This window comes from Ranitomeya variabilis, chromosome 1 (assembly GCF_051348905.1).
Source record: "Ranitomeya variabilis isolate aRanVar5 chromosome 1, aRanVar5.hap1, whole genome shotgun sequence".
NCBI classification, from domain to species: domain Eukaryota; kingdom Metazoa; phylum Chordata; class Amphibia; order Anura; family Dendrobatidae; genus Ranitomeya; species Ranitomeya variabilis.
Genome location: NC_135232.1, coordinates 763,190,303 through 763,208,917, shown reverse-complemented (window position 1 = coordinate 763,208,917; position 18,615 = coordinate 763,190,303). Strand labels below are relative to the sequence as shown.

At 42.4% G+C, this 18,615-nt stretch overlaps 1 protein-coding gene across 2 annotated transcripts in view; it reads right to left on the bottom strand.

The window, feature by feature from the left end:
* Positions 1-13,820: 13,820 nt before the first annotated feature.
* Positions 13,821-18,615, bottom strand: part of UPF1 (UPF1 RNA helicase and ATPase) — a 101,774-nt gene continuing 96,979 nt past the window's right edge. For both annotated transcript variants that reach the window (XM_077271693.1, XM_077271696.1), the window contains exon 24: positions 13,821-13,895. The gene's annotated coding sequence lies outside the window, so the exon portion shown is untranslated. The remainder of the gene's footprint in view (positions 13,896-18,615) is intronic.

Here is an 18,615-nt window from a genome sequence, read left to right as displayed (position 1 = left end):
ACCCGTTGAAGCGCAAGCACTGCGCAAAACGGCCGTCATCTCCTCCTGCTCGCTCGAGCTCCACTCCTCTTCCCCCGGCCAAGAAGTTTTATCTATGAAGATTTAATAAAGCTGTTGTCTGAGATTGGTGAGTGCTTTCCGCTTTTCTTTTTATTTCATGGAATACATCTCTTTTTCTATGGAGTTGCACCCGGAATCTTGTGGTGTGGCTGTCCTGGACTAAGATGATTCATAAACACCGGCTTTTCAACTAACAAGCTTTGGGCAGTGCCGTTCACTTTTTTCTACGTTTCTAAGGCAATATACATTTGTAGCTTTGTCGCCATAAAAGGAGGGAGACCCAGACACATTTCTTGCACAGGGGCCCCAAGCTGTCAGTGTCCGCCCCTGGGAGGAGAATATGTGTGGGTGGAGAGTCTGTGCCGTAAGTGATAGCACCAGAGCTGTTGAACTCCGGTGAACCCTCACGTCGGGGATACACTGACAGGAGGTAATCGCTCCCGCAGTGTATCGCTGGAGGCCAGGTACAGCGGTCACATCTCCCAATGTGACTGTTCTACACGTGAGATCGCCGTGTAACACTCTGTATTAAATGGACTACGTCGGACAGGATAGTATTGTTTGTTTATTATTTTTTGATTGTTTGCAGGAGACGAGGGTGTCGGGGATTAAGCGTTCAGTAAGTATGGTAAATTTAGATTCAATTCAAGAGTGTCATTATTTCAAATAAAGGGCTTTATTTACCATGTAACAATAGGATTAGTAATGGACATTGCATTTCACGCAGATTTCGGACAGTTCCTTTTTTGTTACAACATATGTAGGTTAATTATGTTAATACTCCTAAATAGGCTGGTGTGTGTGTGTGGCTTTAATATTAATGAGGGTATCTGGCTGAAGAGGTTGAACAAAAAAATGACCACTTTTTTTTTAATATATCATTATTTAGCTCTATGGATTTACAAAAATGAATGAAAAAAAAAAAAAAAGCATAAAAACATGAATTTCCAGCTGCGTTTTTCTGCCAAGAGAAAGAAACCTTGCTAAAAACTCCTGCAATCAAATACACAATGTGCACACATAGCCTTATAGAGCGGGTCTTGCAGTGATACCAAATACGTGTACTTTGTTGTTTTTTTTACATAAATGTATGTTTTTTTTAAAAAAAAAAAAATCCTCAAGTAAAGAAAAAAAACAAATATTTTTCCAATAAATACATTTTTTTTTTACATTGTCCCTACCTGGGACATCACTATACAGTATCAGATCGCTGCTCTGATATTCTGCAATGCATCTGCACTGCAGTGTACTGGAGCAGCATCTGAAAGGCAGGGAAGGATGCAGGGAATTGTCAGCATGTCAGTGCTGACAGCAGCATCAGAAGGGTTAATGCCTGTGATCAGCGCTAACACTGATCGATCGTGGGCCTTACCGCAGGGTGTCAGCTCTCACACAGGGCAGACACTCACACCTGATCGTTGCGGCGCTCAGAGTGAGGCCGCGCGATCGTGCCACAGTACATGTACTGCTGTTTGTGGGAACTCTGCTCCCGCAGAGCAGTACATGTACAGCGCATGTCAGGAATGGGTTAATGGGGACAGTATGATTTGAACTTTTTTTTTTTTTTCTTACTATTTCCAAGTCCCCTTAAGGGATTTGAACCTGCAATTGTTTGATAGCTTGTACCATTTACAGCAATACGACAGGATTGCAGCTGCAGGGATTCAGGCTCCGCAGTAGGCACGCACTCAGCACAGGTCTTGGTGCATAACAAGGTATGGTTTATTGCGTTTCTCCGCACTCCAAATTAAAATGCTTTCTCCAGCATAAGAAAATCAAAACATAACTTTTCTTCAGTCCAAAGTGCATAATAAACTGCCAAGTCCTTTCGTCAGAATAAGCACAATACATTAACATGGTTGTACTTGTATCACAGCATGGCCATTAGTTGTTGCAGGGAGCCTGTAAATCAACACTGGCTTCTCTTCATCTCCATGACCACATAAGTGTTCACCTCCCAGACAGCTCAGATTTTCTGGTCACTCACTAGGGCCAACAAAGATACTACTCAGCTTCCCCCAGCTGTCTAATAATGGAAACAGGACCTGGGCTCTAGATGCATGTAATCAGGACCTCCAAAGCTAGGTTTTTAACCCTGTCCTAAGCTGGCATTCTTACAAAACCTCTCCCTCTGCCCAAAGCGGGGGACTGGGGCACCATCTGCCAACACACAGAGCCTACAAGGCTTTAAATTGATCAGGGCAGGAGTCTCATGCTTGGTGACACAAGGGTGACCTAGTAACTCCAAGACCCTCCCCCTATTTTAGGCTGCTTTCACACATCAGGTTTTTTGTTTCAGGCACAATCTGGCAATTTTTGAAAAAAAACGGATCCTTTTTTTTTTTTTACACGCCGGATCCGTTTTTTCCCCATACAGTTGTATTAGCGCCGGATTGTGCCTGAAGGGCATGCGTTTCATCCGTTTTGTGCTGGATCCGTCCCTTCAGGCTTTTTTGCCAGACACAAAAAACGTCCACTGCAACGTTTTTTCTGTGCGGCGAAAAAGCCTGAAGGGACGGATCTGGCACAAAACGGATGAAACGGATGTGTGAATGAACGGTTCCGGCTACCGAATCCATTTTTTGTACACTGAGCATGCCCAGAAGCTTTGTTTTCTATACTGGCATGGGAAAAATCTCTCTCTCTCGCTTCCCCGCAATCAGGAAGTCAAAAATCCATGCGCAGTAAAGAAAGCCGGATCCAGCTAAAAAACGGATCCGGTGCATCAGTTTTCACAATTTACGCCGGATCCGTTTTTTTTGTAAATTTGCCGGATTTAACCTGAAACAAAAAACCTGATGTGTGAAAGCAGCCTTTGGGTACCAATTTTCAGCTGTGTGATTTTGGGAAGGCGGCAAATTTTCTGCCACGGACACCCACAGTGTTGGCTTCTAACCAGGCCAACAAAGGGTTTCTATCATTCAAGGGTTTTAGTAGGTTGCCACAATATATGGGGAAGAGCTTTTTCCCTGGTTGGTGCATTTTATAAATTTACCTATCCTACCACTTTATAGGTTTCCCTGCCACTTGGTAAGGAACCTACTCTTCATTTTGGGCACTAATTTAAGTACCTGATCCCCAGGCTTTATTTTTCCCACTCGAGCCAACAGATTACAGGGTGGATAAAAATCAATGTTTTTTTAAAAAAATCAAAAAAATCGGATTTTTTTGATTTAAATCGGATTTTTTTGATTTAAATCGATTTTTTTCAATAAACTGCTTTTTGAGGAAAATATTTTACCATCCAAAGGTTCTTCCATCATGAGATAAAGCTGAGTTGTTTAACTCAGTAGAATAAAGGCTGTATATGTGTAACATTCACAATGCCATGCTCTTCCAGAGGTTTCTGTAGGATGCTGACTATCCAACAAGTTTGGGCATGTCAACTGAATGGAAAAAGAAACTAAACCAAAAGTGAAACCAAGCTAGAAGTGTGGAATTTAAGGTACTGTCACACAGTACCATTTTGATCGCTACGACGGCACGATCCGTGACGTCGCAGCGATCGTATGATTATCGCTCCAGCGTCGTAGACTGCGGTCACACGTTGCAATCACGGTGCTGGAGCGATGCCGAAGTCCCCGGTAACCAGGGTAAACATCGGGTAACTAAGCGCAGGGCCGCGCTTAGTAACCCGATGTTTACCGTGGTTACCAGCGTAAACGTAAAAAAAACAAACAGTACATACTCACATTCCGGTGTCTGTCCCCGGCGTTCTCCTTCTCTCCACTGTGTAAGCGCCATAGCCGGCAAGCACAGCGGTGACGTCAGACGTCACCGCTGTGCTCGCTTTCCGGCTGGCAGACGCTCACACAGTGGAGAGAAGCTGAGACGCCGGAGGACAGACACCGGAATGTAAGTATGTACTGTTTGTTTTTTTACGTTTACGCTGGTAACCACGGTAAACATCGGGTTACTAAGCGCGGCCCTGCGCTTAGTTACCCGATGTTTACCCTGGTTACAAGCGAACACATCGCTGGATCGCTGTCACACACAACGATCCAGCGATGTCAGCGGGTGATCAAGCGACGAAAGAAAGTTCCACACGATCTGCTACGACGTACGATTCTCAGCAGGATCCCTGATCGCTGCTGCGTGTCAGACACTGCGATATCGTAACGATATCGCTAGAACGTCACGAATCGTACCGTCGTAGCGATCAAAATGGTACTGTGTGACAGTACCCTAAAGGGGCAGTATGAACAAAATGTGGAGGCTATTAATAGTTTATACAATTAAGACATGCTGCTTTTAAACACCTACCTATTGCCATATAGTAAAACAAAAAATTTTTTTACTTACTTTGGGGTCCCCCCCTCACCCTGGCGTTAGATCGTTGCCCCTAGTTTCGTCCGTGTAACTATGGGCGCACATGCGCACTGCTCTCACTTCTCATTTTAATCGTGATTTATATTAAAAAAAACCTTTTGATTTAAATCAGTGATTTAACCCCTTAATCCCGTATGACGTACTATCCCGTCAAGGTGACCTGGGACTTAATTCCCGGTGACGGGATAGTACGTCATACGCGATCGGCCGCGCTCACGGGGGGAGCGCGGCCGATCGCGGCCGGGTGTCGGCTGCATATCGCAGCTGACATCCGGCACTATGTGCCAGGAGCGGTCACGGACCGCCCCCGGCACATTAACCCCCGGCACACCGCGATCAAACATGATCGCGGTGTACCGGCGGTACAGGGAAGCATCGCGCAGGGAGGGGGCTCCCTGCGGGCTTCCCTGAGACGATCGGTACAAGGTGATGTACTCACCTCGTACCGAACGTCTTCTCCCTGCAGGCCCCGGATCCAAAATGGCCGAGGGGCTGTATCCGGGTCCTGCAGGGAGCACTTCCGGGTCGGAGCAGGCTGCAGATGAAAGCTGCAGCCTGCTCCGATGAAAGTATGATCACGGATCTGATAGAGTGCTGTGCACACTATCAGATCTGCGATCTGTGATGTCCCCCCCTGGGACAAAGTAAAAAAGTAAAAAAAAAAATTTCCACATGTGTAAAAAAAAAATAAAAAAAATTCCTAAATAAATAATAAAAAAAAAAATATTATTCCCATAAATACATTTCTTTATCTAAAAAAAACAAACAAAAACAATAAAAGTACACATATTTAGTATCGCCGCGTCCATAACGACCCAACCTATAAAACTGGCCCACTAGTTAACCCCTTCAGTAAACACCGTAAGAGAAAAAAAAAAAAAAACGAGGCAAAAAACAACGCTTTATTACCATACCGCCGGACAAAAAGTGGAATAACACGCGATCAAAAAGACGGATATAAATAACCATGTTACCGCTGAAAACGTCATCTTGTCCCGCAAAAAACGAGCCGCCATACAGCATCATCAGCAAAAAAATAAAAAAGTTATAGTCCTCAGAATAAAGCGATGCCAAAATAATTATTTTTTCTATAAAATAGTTGTTATCGTATAAAAGCGTCAAAACATAAAAAAATGATATAAATGAGGTATCGCTGTAATCGTACTGACCCGACGAATAAAACTGCTTTATCAATTTTACCAAGCGCAGAACGGTATAAACGCCTCCCCCAAAAGAAATTCATGAATAGCTGGTTTTTGGTTATTCTGCCTCACAAAAATCGGAATAAAAAGTGATAAAAAATGGTCACGTGTCCGAAAATGTTACCAATAAAAACGTCAACTCGTCCCGCAAAAAACAAGACCTCACATGACTCTGTGGACCAAAATGTGGAAAAATTATAGGTCTCAAAATGTGGAGACGCAAAAACTTTTTTGCTATAAAAAGCGTCTTTTAGTCTGGTTTCACACTTGCGTTTTTATCTGCATGCGTTTTTTAAAAAAACCGCATGTGTGAAAAAATGCATGTAAACGCGGTAAAACGCATGCGTTTTTATAGAAAAACACAAGAAAACAAGAAAAAAACAAAAAACCCTAACCCTACCCCTAACCCTACCCCAACCTGAAATACGTGGCACTGAAATACGTGGCACTGAAATATACGTTTATATACGTATATAAGTGCCACGATATTTCAGTGGCCACGTATATAAGTGCCACGTATATAAGTGCCACGTATTTAAGTGCCACGTATTTAAGTGCCACGTATTTAAGTGCCACGTATTTAAGTGCCACGTATTTAAGTGCCACGTATTTACGTGCCACGTATTTACGTGCCACGTATTTACGTGCCACGTATTTACCAGTGCCTGAAATACGTGGCACTGAAATACGTGGCACTGAAATATCGTGGCACTGAAGTATTTACGTGCCACGTATTTTTCAGTGCCTGAAATACGTGGCACTGAAATACGTGGCACTGAAATACGTGGCACTGAAATATCGTGGCACTGAAATATCGTGGCACTGAAATACGTGGCACTGAAATACGTGGCTCTTAAATACGTGGCTCTTAAATACGTGGCACTTATATACGTGGCACTTATATACGTGGCACTTATATACGTGGCACTTATATACGTGGCACTTATATACGTGGCACTTATATACGTGGCACTTATATACGTGGCACTTATGACTGTCAGAAAATGTTCAGTAAACGGTTAGGGGTGAGGTTAGGGGTAGGGTTTCAGGTAGAATTGGGGAGTTTCCACTGTTCAGGCACATCAGGGGCTCTCCAAACGCGACATGGCGTCCAATCTCAATTCCAGCCAATTCTGCGTTGAAAAAGTAAAACAGTGCTCCTTCCCTTCCGAGCTCTCCCGTGCGTCCAAAAAGGGGTTTACCCCAACATATGGGGTATCAGCGTACTAGGGACAAATTGAACAACAACTTCTGGGGTCCAAGTTCTCTTGTTATCCTTGGGAAAATAAAAATTTGGGGGGCTAAAAATCATTTTTGTGGGAAAAAAAATATGTTTTATTTTCACGGCTCTGCGTTGTAAACTGTAGTGAAACACTTGGGGGTTCAAAGTTCTCACAACACATCTAGATAAGTTCCTTGGGAGGTCTAGTTTCCAATATGGGGTCACTTGTGGGGGGTTTGTACTATTTGGGTACATCAGGGGCTCTGCAAATGCAACGTGACGCCTGCAGACCAATCCATTTAAGTCTGCATTCCAAATGGCGCTCCTTCCCTTCCGAGCTCTGTCATGCGCCCAAACAGTGCTTCCCCCCCACATAGGGGGTATCAGCGTACTCAGGACAAATTGGACAACAACTTTTAGGGTCCAATTTATCCTGATACCCTTGTGAAAATACAAAACTGGGGGCTAAAAAATCATTTTTGTGAAAAAGAAAAATAATTTTTATTTTCACGGCTCTGCGTTATAAACTGTAGTGAAACACTTGGGGGTTCAAAGTTCTCACAACACATCTAGATAAGTTCCTTGGGGGGTCTAGTTTCCAATATGGGGTCACTTGTGGGGGGTTTGTACTGTTTGGGTACATCAGGGGCTCTGCAAATGCAACGTGATGCCTGCAGACCAATCCATTTAAGTCTGCATTCCAAATGGCGCTCCTTCCCTTCCGAGCTCTGTCATGCGCCCAAACAGTGGTTCCCCCCCACATAGGGGGTATCAGCGTACTCAGGACAAATTGGACAACAACTTTTAGGGTCCAATTTATCCTGATACCCTTGTGAAAATACAAAACTGGGGGCTAAATTTCATTTTTGTGAAAAAAAAATAAAATTATTTTCACGGCTCTGCGTTATAAACTGTAGTGAAACACTTGGGGGTTCAAAGTTCTCACAACACATCTAGATAAGTTCCTTGGGGGGTCTAGTTTCCAATATGGGGTCACTTGTGGGGGGTTTGTACTGTTTGGGTACATCAGGGGCTCTGCAAATGCAACGTGACGCCTGCAGACCAATCCATTTAAGTCTGCATTCCAAATGGCGCTCCTTCCCTTCCGAGCTCTGTCATGCGCCCAAACAGTAGTCCCTCCCCACAAATGGGGTATCAGCGTACTCCAGACAAATTGGACAAAAACTTTTGGGGTCCAATTTATCCTGATACCCTTGTGAAAATACAAAACTGGGGGCTAAAAAATCATTTTTGTGAAAAAAAAAAATAATTTTTATTTTCACGGCTCTGCGTTATAAACTGTAGTGAAACACTTGGGGGTTCAAAGCTCTCAAAACACATCTAGATAAGTTCCTTAGGGGGTCTACTTTCCAAAATGGTGTCACTTGTGGGGTTTTTTAATGTTTAGGCACATCACGGGCTCTCCAAATGCAACATGGCATCCCATCTTAATTCCAGTCAATTTTGCATTGAAAAGTCAAATAGCGCTCCTTCCCTTCCGAGCTCTGCTATGCACCCAAACAGTGGTTTACCCCCACATATGGGGTATCGTCGTACTCAGGACAAATTGCACAACAACTTTTGTGGTCTAATTTCTTCTCTTACCCTTGGGGAAATAAAAAAATGGGGGTGAAAAGATCATTTTTGTGAAAAAATATGATTTTTTATTTTTACGGCTCTGCATTATAAACTTCTGTGAAGCACTTGTTGGGTCAAAGTGCTCAACACACATCTAGATAAGTTCCTTAAGGGGTCTACTTTCCAAAATGGTGTCACTCGTGGGGGGTTTCAATGTTTAGGCACATTAGGGGCTCTCCAAACGCAACATGGCGTCCCATCTCAATTCCAGTCAATTTTGCATTGAAAAGTCAAATGGCGCTCCTTCCCTTCTGAGCTCTGCCCTGCGCCCAAACAATGGTTTACACCCACATATGGGGTATCAGTGTACTCAGGACAAACTGCACAACAATTTTTGGGGTCCAATTTCTTCTCTTACCCTTGGGAAAATAAAAAATTGGGGGTGAAAAGATCATTTTTGTGAAAAAATATGATTTTTTATTTTTACGGCTCTGCATTATAAACTTCTGTGAAGCACTTGTTGGGTCAAAGTGCTCAACACACATCTAGATAAGTTCCTTAAGGGGTCTACTTTCCAAAATGGTGTCACTCGTGGGGGGTTTCAATGTTTAGGCACATTAGGGGCTCTCCAAACGCAACATGGCGTCCCATCTCAATTCCCGTCAATTTTGCATTGAAAAGTCAAATGGCGCTCCTTCCCTTCTGAGCTCTGCCCTGCGCCCAAACAATGGTTTACACCCACATATGGGGTATCAGTGTACTCAGGACAAACTGCACAACAATTTTTGGGGTCCAATTTCTTCTCTTACCCTTGGGAAAATAAAAAATTGGGGGTGAAAAGATCATTTTTGTGAAAAAATATGATTTTTTATTTTTACGGCTCTGCATTATAAACTTCTGTAAAGCACTTGTTGGGTCAAAGTGCTCACCACACATCTAGATAAGTTCCTTAGGGGGTCTACTTTCCAAAATGGTGTCACTTGTTAGGGGTTTCAATGTTTAGGCACATCAAGGGCTCTCTAAATGCAACATGGCGTCCCATCTCAATTCCAGTCAATTTTGCATTGAAAAGTCAAATGGCGCTCCTTCCCTTCCGAGCTCTGCCCTGCACCCAAACAATGGTTTACACCCACATATGGGGTATCAGCGTACTCAGGACAAATTGTACAACAACTTTTGGGGTCTATTTTCTCCTGTTACCCTTGGTAAAATAAAACAAATTGGAGCTGAAATAAATTTTGTGTGAAAAAAAGTTAAATGTTCATTTTTATTTAAACATTCCAAAAATTCCTGTGAAACACCTGAAGGGTTAATAAACTTCTTGAAAGTGGTTTTGAGTACCTTGAGGGGTGCAGTTTTTAGAATGGTGTCACACTTGGGTATTTTCTATCATATAGACCCGTCAAAATGACTTCAAATGAGATGTGGTCCCTAAAAAAAAATGGTGTTGTAAAAATGAGAAATTGCTGGTCAACTTTTAACCCTTATAACTCCGTCACAAAAAAAAATTTGGTTCCAAAATTGTGCTGATGTAAAGTAGACATGTGGGAAATGTTATTTATTAAGCATTTTGTGTGACATATGTCTGTGATTTAAGGGCATAAAAATTCAAAGTTGGAAAATTGCGAAATTTTCAAAATTTTCGCCAAATATTCATTTTTTTCACAAATAAACGCAAGTTATATCGAAGAAATGTTACCACTAACATGAAGTACAATATGTCACAAGAAAACAATGTCAGAATCGCCAAGATCCGTTGAAGCGTTCCAGAGTTATAACCTCATAAAGGGACAGTGGTCAGAATTGTAAAAATTGGCCCGGTCATTAACGTGCAAACCACCCTCGGGGCTTAAGGGGTTAAATCATGATTAAAATCATGATTTAAATCGATCCGATTTAAATAGAAAAAAATCTTTTGATTTAAATCGTGATTTAAATCATGATTTAAATCGGCGTGATTTAAATCAATCCACCCTGACAGATTACACCCTGGATTTTGCCTCAGACCTATAGGAGGTGGTTTTTTACCTGACCCATCACTTTGGTCCCTTGACAGAGAGATTATAGCTGGCAAATAGCGGAAACCAAATATTTGCTGGTGGGGAAAACCATTTAACATGTTTTCCCAGAGTACCTTATACCATTAAATCAAGTACTAGTGAAGTACAATAGTTGCCCTGGGACTTCTCCAGGTAAGGGATATTGGCTTCAGGGGATGCTTCCTCATCTTCTTTCAAGCCAGTACAGTTTATTCACCCTTTACATCATGTGACTTACTATTGTCAACTCCTGGAGGCATATCAGACTACTGGGTGCTTCAGCTTTAGCCTTAGCTTATAGGCCAATTTTGGGGTGACAGATTCCATTTAATCAGGTCAGTGTAACCCAGTGAGCGTTCCATTAATACTGGCGTGAGCCGTGCCATTCTTAATGAATCGCCCACTTAGGTTTTTATTTTTGCATTGTTTTGCCCTGTTTATAACCAGAGGCGTAACTAGAATCTAATGAGCCCCGATACAAGATTTGGACGCACATCCAGTTTAAGTTTGCGCTGGCCTGCATAGTTCAATCGCGACCTCTGTGACTGCGATTGTTACACTAGTTTAGAATATTATCCAGGTTTTGTTTTTTTTCTTTTTTAAAATACTGGATCTGTGACAAACGAAAGTCAAAAGGACCTGTAACAGAGCCCAAGATGGATTGGCTAAACATATAAACTTATCTAATATTCTTAAGACCTTTTAGAACCAAGAACAAAAAGGATATGAAGAAGCACTGGCTGTGCCATCTCAAGATCGTAAAAGTTTACCTGAATGTGCCCAAATTATGCAAATGCATAATGTGACAATGCAAAGACAGGCAAAATGTTACACAACTGGTGCGCTTGTTTGACGGAGATAATTTTAGAATGACATCTTTGAAAAATATTGAGTTTCTTAGACCCAGATGACTCCCACCTCAAATATTTTACAATGACTTCATTGAATATCATATGGGGTTTAGCACAGGTTATATAATGAGTGATAGAAGTGCATCATATAATAAGCATGGAGACTTTCAGCATGGCCACTCCACCAAAGAACTACGTACTTGATTTTTACTAAAATGCACACTCTGAATTTGCCCTAGTGTTCAATAATTTGGGTTATGGGAAAAAAAAGAAAACATTGAGGTTTAAAAAGAATGAATATGGGTTGTGTATTGCAGAGTTCGATAACGGATTGAAGGCAAACTGGTAAAGACCTGATTAAAGTCCCTGCACATGGGGAACTTAAGTGCAAGATAGTTATGCCAACAAGTCCACCAGAATTCAGTACCGTAGGATTATAGTAAACAGCCCAGACCGAATAGTGTTTCGAGCAGCCTGTGACATTGTGCACACCCAGTTATACACACACACACACACACACACACACACACACTGTACACATTACATATGAACTTGCAAAATAATCTTTTAATTACTACAAACATATGGATGGGCTCAGCTGCATCTAGATAAAAGTAATACTTTACAAAAGTTCTGCAAGCCATAAAAAACACAATAACTGCAAGGGCGTTTTATTAATCATTTTATTAATGACAAATATGATTAAAACAAATTAATGGGAGAGGAAAAACAAAAATACACTGTGCTAGCACAAGCATTCCTGGGTATTAAAAACTTTAATTTCTACAGGAAAACAAAGAAAGCCAGCAGATGCTTTTTAGTCTGCAAAATAGAAATGAGAAGATCAGGCTACTCATTCATCTTTGCACAATAAATATTGATGTTACTGAAGAGGAATCTCAAAATTTATATTTAGTTCATCTACTAAGAAAGCAGTGCAGGGGTAAGGGAGAAAAAAAAAATTAAAAGGAAAAGAGCCCTTCGGCAGCATAGCTAGATAAAACTCCTTTTCTTGTGGCAAGGAAGGTGGCCGACGTTGTGTAGAAATTGCTGAGTACATAGAACAAGGCTAAAGCTACACTTCTGCAGTTATGCTAACAGTAACTCAACGGAACAGTGCATATATGCAAACCAAGCCACAGCTAATTAAGGAGGATAGAAACTACACTTTGTTTTTCGCACATCTGCCCAAGTAAAGCTCATGGCCTCTGAATAGTAAGGGGTGGGACTGTAAGCTATTTATACCATGTATTTTATTTCTTAAGACTGTAGTAATGTCATTACCATAAAACCATGGATTAATGCAAGGTAAATGTGTATCAATTCTTGCATGTTTAATAGATCTCAGTGGATCCTCGAGCAGAACAAATCGAATCACTTATACTGCCCTGGTCTAAGGCAAAGTCCATTCAGTTTGATGACATTCACTGAATGCTCTTCCAGTCATACACCGACTGTAGGCCACCTTCCACTCCGCCTGCATACCTGTTTGCTTTTCAATCAGTTTCAAAATCTATGAAGAAAACTTGACTTTCAAACCTATATAATCCCCAGTTTCCACTACTAGATCCATATCTGGGAGGGAAAAGAAAAAAAATCACAATAGCAGGCTAGCTTGTCTCTCCCTGACAACTGGGTGCCGAAGGGCAGAAAAAATCTGTCCCTTTTTCAAGCGTACGATTTGCCTAACAAAGATTTGTTTTGTGGAGTAAAGTCCAGACAGTAGCCAATCAAAGCATACAGAAAACACTGAAAAAACCCCTCTCCTTAAGGGAGTTTGTATACTCCATTGCTCTGCTACACTGCTTTAGGAAAGAGAGGCTAGTCATTTGCTGCATCTGAAAGTCCCTGTTTGTGGCGGTGTTTCTATCTTGCCACGACATCAACCATGTCTTGCAGTACTCCGGTCCACCGCAACCAGCAGAATAAAAAAAGAAAAAGAAAATACATCCAGCACTTCGTTGCTCTAGAAAGTTTTAAAACCAACTAGTACAGAACCTTTAGGTAGAGGGGCACAAGGTGGAGACCATCTGTTTCTTAAAGCCTGTTTGAAAATCAAACCTGCATCTCAAAGTTGACCTTCAATTCTCATTAATACTGTGGTTCGTGTTGAAGGAACTAGAATATGAACAGACTCAACAGAATCTGTATTAAAAGACACAACTCTGAGATAAGGGACTGTTTTCCTCCAGCTTTGATAAAATAGTGCCAAAGCAGTACATAACCAGCTGGAAAACAAAAGCTGTTCTGCCAGCCCATGCCCAAGTTACAGATCAGGCTAGACAGGTCTAGCATGTTGAAATTTTTATAGCGGTAACTTATTGGCAATGGTTACTCCCATCTACTACCTATCCTGTTAAGGTGCATGTGGCTTCTCGGATGTATAGCCACGTCTCCTATCGTTCTCCTCGCCTCTGTGTGCTTGCAGTGGTCTCGCTCGCTTTCGCTCTCTCGATTTTTTTATATTTTATCCCTCTCACGTTCCTCTCTCTCCTGTTGCTCTCACAGTGGTGCTTCAGTTTTAGCAGTGGAAAACAGGTATCCGTTTATTTTTTATTACTCAGAATAAAATGTGGATGAACTAAGTTCCACGCAGGCTTAGCTCGTCTTCAACCTGAAAGAAAAAAAAAAAACACTCATTCCTTACTGATTGAAATTATGTATGTGACAACACTTATTTATCAAGAGAAATATATAAATTATAAAGAACATTTCTAATTCTACAAATGTTAAGGTGTTGTCTGAAACCTAACTGAATTTATTACAATTCTCTACGTAATATAACTAAGCACTTTTTTAAACATCTCTATAGGAGCGTTCATTGGTGAACACAGGGAACCATGTGTGTATGCCGCTTTCACTAGGAAGCTTCCACTAGGCAAAATAAGTTAGCTCCTCAGCAGTAGACACCCACCGACAGACACAAAGCTGGTCAGTTAATGAAAAAGCAGTAGGAGAAGTCAAAACATCAATAAACCAGGCTTAAAGGAAGGCACATAGGCCCAACATAGGCACAAAACAGGGAGAGTGCTGTGTCCCCTAATGAAGTCTAAGAAAGATATGAAAGTGTGTACCAAAAATTCATCTTTCTTTATCGCTTCATTGGGGGGGGGGGGTAAACAGACAACCATGGGACATCCTAAAGCAGTCCCAAGGGAGGGAATAAAATAACTTGAAAACTCAGGTCGGATGGTGGATGACCGCCATCTGCAAAAGACAAGGTAGCTGCCTTGCAAAATTAAGATGCAGAGGCCTAGTAACTTATGGCCCAGGAGGCCCCCCACTGCTCGGGTGGAGTGAGCCCTTACCCCCGGAGGGGGTAGTCTGTCCTTAAGATATGCCTCCAAGATAACTAAACGAATCCAGCAAGACATGGTAGATTTAGAGGCTGGAAGAACCTTACGACGACCCTTAGGAATGACAAAATCAGAGCACCGAAAAGGAGCTGTAATAGAGGGGTAAAAGCACAGAGCTCTGACCAGATCCAGCTTGTGGAGAGACCTTTCCAAGGTATGAACTGGGAAAGAGCAAAAGGAAATCCTCATTGATATGGAAAAAAGAAACTGCCTTCGGAAGGTACAAAATAACCGTTCTGAGAACAACCCTGTCCTGATGGATAACTAGTAAAGGAGAACAACAGGAAAGAGCGGCCAGTTCCAAAACTTGTGGGATAGACGTGATAGCCACTAAGATAGCAACCTTCCAGGAGAGAAGGGAAGTTGTAAGGTACAGGATGACCTCGAATGGAGAATGCTGAAGGGCACATAGGACCAAGTTAAAGTCCCAAGGATCTACCGGAGGCTGATAAGTTGGAGCCAGACGAGCAACGCCCTTGAAGAAGGTCTTGACCTGGGGCTGAGACGCCAGCTCCTTCTGAAACTGAATTGAGAGGGCAGAGACCTGACCCTTAAGAGTGCTGAGGGAAAGCTTGGAGTCTAGGCCAGACTCGAAAAAAGCCAGGACAGCTGGGGGTGAGAAGGAGGACATGGGAAGAGAATGGATTGTCTTCACACCAATCGGAAATAGGCCCTCCAGGTTCTATGATAAATACGAGAAGATGCCGGCCTTCTCGCACTGATCATGGTTTGTATGACCTGAGGTGAAAACCAAGCTTTCTTCAGAACGGCGGCCTCAACTGCCATGCTATTTAACTCCGTGAATGACAATTCTGGTGGAAGAGGGACCCTGAACAGAGGTCGGGAGGTTTCCAGGGATTGTGTGCGAGTATGTTTACTAGCTCTGTGTACCAGGCCTGTCTAGGCCAGTCTGGAGCCACCAAAACTATGACTACTCCCTCTGACTTGATCTTCTTGATGACCCTTGGGATAAAAAAAGGAGGGGTGGGAAGAGATATGGAAGGCGAAAGAGAGAACAAGACAGGACCAGGGCATCCTGGGCTATTGCGGGACCTGGCTATGAAGTGGGGCACCTTGGGGTTTATCCGAGACACCCTCAGATCTACGTCGGGGGTTCCACACTTCTGACAGATTTGGTTGAGTGACCACTTGTCTGAGGAGAGACCCTGGAGAGTTAGAAAGTCTGCAGCCCAGTTTTGTACTCCAGGAATGTGAACCACCGAGATTGCCGTTACATGATTTTCTGTACAGACTATGATCCTGGATATCTCCGCCAGAATAGATCTGCTGTGTGTTCCACCCTGGTGGTTTATGTATGCCACAGTCGTGGCATTGTCCGACTGAATGCCAACCAGTGTAGAAGAGAGATTGATTGGAAGGGTAACTTCCCGAAGGTTCCAGCGGCCCTGTGTTGTGTGCAGAAAAAGTGCTTCCACAAATCGGGATGTGGAGATTAGTGTCCTGAATGTCCATCAAGCAAGGAAATTCTCTGGGTTCCATCGAAGAAATAACCGAGCGGAAGGACTCCATTCGGAAATGGCGAAGACGCATGCGTCGGTTCAGATGCTTGAGGTCCAGATGAGGAAGGAGGGAACCGTCCTTCTTTGGGACAACTGAGATTGGACTACAAACCAGAAAAACTTTTGTTTTTTGGGGAAGGAACGGGTAAGATGACTTTTGCTTGGAGGAAGAAATGGCTTGAAAGAAACCAGGGACCCGAACTGGAAGTCTTGGCGGGTGAGACATGAAAAAACGGTTCCCAGGGGAAGAGAACTCTTATTTTGTAGCTGGAAGTCACTTTTTCTCTGACCCAGGCGTTGAAAACTATCAACAGTCATGTGTCCCGGAAGAGAAGAAAATCGGCCTCTCACCCATGGAAGAGTCCTCGCCGAGGAAAATCTATTAGATAGTGACATCAATAAGGGTCTGGCTTAAATCATGGCTTATGTCTCACCCACTGGGCAGGCGTACACAGTCCTGCTGGGAAGAGTTCCCTGTGGATGGAAAGTGTCGAAAGGGACAAAATTGAAGATAACGGTTCCTTGGAAATGGGCACTTGGGCTTGGGTTATGGAAGAGAGGTACACTCAAAAATGATCTGATCGAGTTTGGCGCCAACGTGTCTTGTCCCCTGAAACATTAGTAAAACTTCTTGGAGGCTGAATCCACGTTCCAGGCATTGAGCCAGAGAACTCCGAGAATATCTAAAGATGCGGTGAGCAAGTACTTCTCCATGTGAGCGATCTGGTCAGCTAGGTCGGCCAGCTCATCAGGAGGAGCAGATGATACAACACATGGCAAAAATTATGGAATCACCGGCCTTGGAGGATGTTCATTCACTTGTTTAAATTTTGTAGAAAAAAAAGCAGATCACAGGCATGGCACAAAACTAAAGTAATTTCAAATGGCAACTTTCTGGCTTTAAGAAACACAAAGAAATCAAGAATAAAAAATATGGTAGTCAGTAATGGTTACTTTTTTTAACCAAGCATAGGGAAAAAGTTATGGAATCACAATTCTGAGGAAAAAATTATGGAATCACCCTGTACATTTTCATACACAAAATAGCACCTGCATCAAATTAGATCTGCTCGTTAGTCTGCATCTAAAAAGGAGTGATCACACCTTGGAGAGTAGTTGCCCCAAGTGGACTGACATGAATCATGGCTCCAACATATGAGAGGTCAATTGAAACAAAGGAGAGGCTTACCAAACTCTTAGAGGGTAAATCATCACGCATCACAGTCAGCTGTGTCTAAAATCTGGACCAAATACAAACATCATGGGAAGGTTTTTGTGAAGGCAAACAATACTGGTAGACCAAGGAAGGCATCAAAGCGTCAAGACCAGAAACTTAAAGCAATATGTCTCCAAAACAGGAAATGCACAACAAATGAGGAACAAATGGGTGGAAACTGGAGTCAACGTCTGTGAATGAACTGAAAGAAACTGCCTAAAGGAAATGGGATTTACATACAGAAAAGCTAAACGAAAGCCATCATTAACACCTAAACAGAAAAAAACAAGGTTACAATGGGCTAAGGAAAAGCAATCGTGGACTGTGAATGACTGGACGAAAGTCATATTTAGTGATGAATCACGAATCTGCATTGGGCAAGGTGATGATGCTGGAACTTTTGTTTGGTGTCGTTCCAATGAGATTTATAAAGATGACTGCCTGAAAAGAACATGCAAATTTCCCCAGTCATTGATGATATGGGGCTGCATGTCAGGTAAAGGCATTGGGGAGATGGCGGTCATTACATCTTCAATAAATGCACACTTATCCCATCAATTGAAAGGATGTTTGGGGATGCTGAAATAATTTTTCAAGATAATGCATCCTGCCATAGAGCAAAAACTGTGCAAACATTCCTTGAAAAAAAGGACACATAAGGTCAATGTCAGGGCCTGCAAATAGTCCGGATCTCAATCCAATTGAAAATCTTTGGTGGATTGAAGAAAATGGTCCATGACAAGGCTCCAACCTGCAAAGCTGATCTGGCAACAGCAATCAGAGAAAGTTGGAGCCAGATTGATGAAGAGTATGGTTTGACACTCATTAAGTCCATGCCTCAGACTGCAAGCTGTTATAAAAGCCAGAGGTGGTGCAACAAAATATTAGTGATGTTTTGGAGTGTTTTTTTGTTTGTTTGTTTTTCATGATTCCATAATTTTTTCCTCAGAATTGAGTGATTCCATAATTTTCCCCTATGCTTGGTTAAAAAGTAAGCATTACTGACAACACATTTTTTGTTCTTAATTTCTTTGTGTTTCTTAAAGCCAGAAAGTTGCCATTTGAAATGACTTTAGTTTTGTGCCATGTCTGTGATCTGCTTTTTTCTACAAAATTAAACAACTGAATGAACATCCTCCAAGGCCGGTGATTCCATAATTTTTGCAAGGGGTTGTAGTATGCCCAACTGGAGAAGTATTGCTAAGGCGGAAACCGATTTGGCCACCCATGTGGAAGCAAATG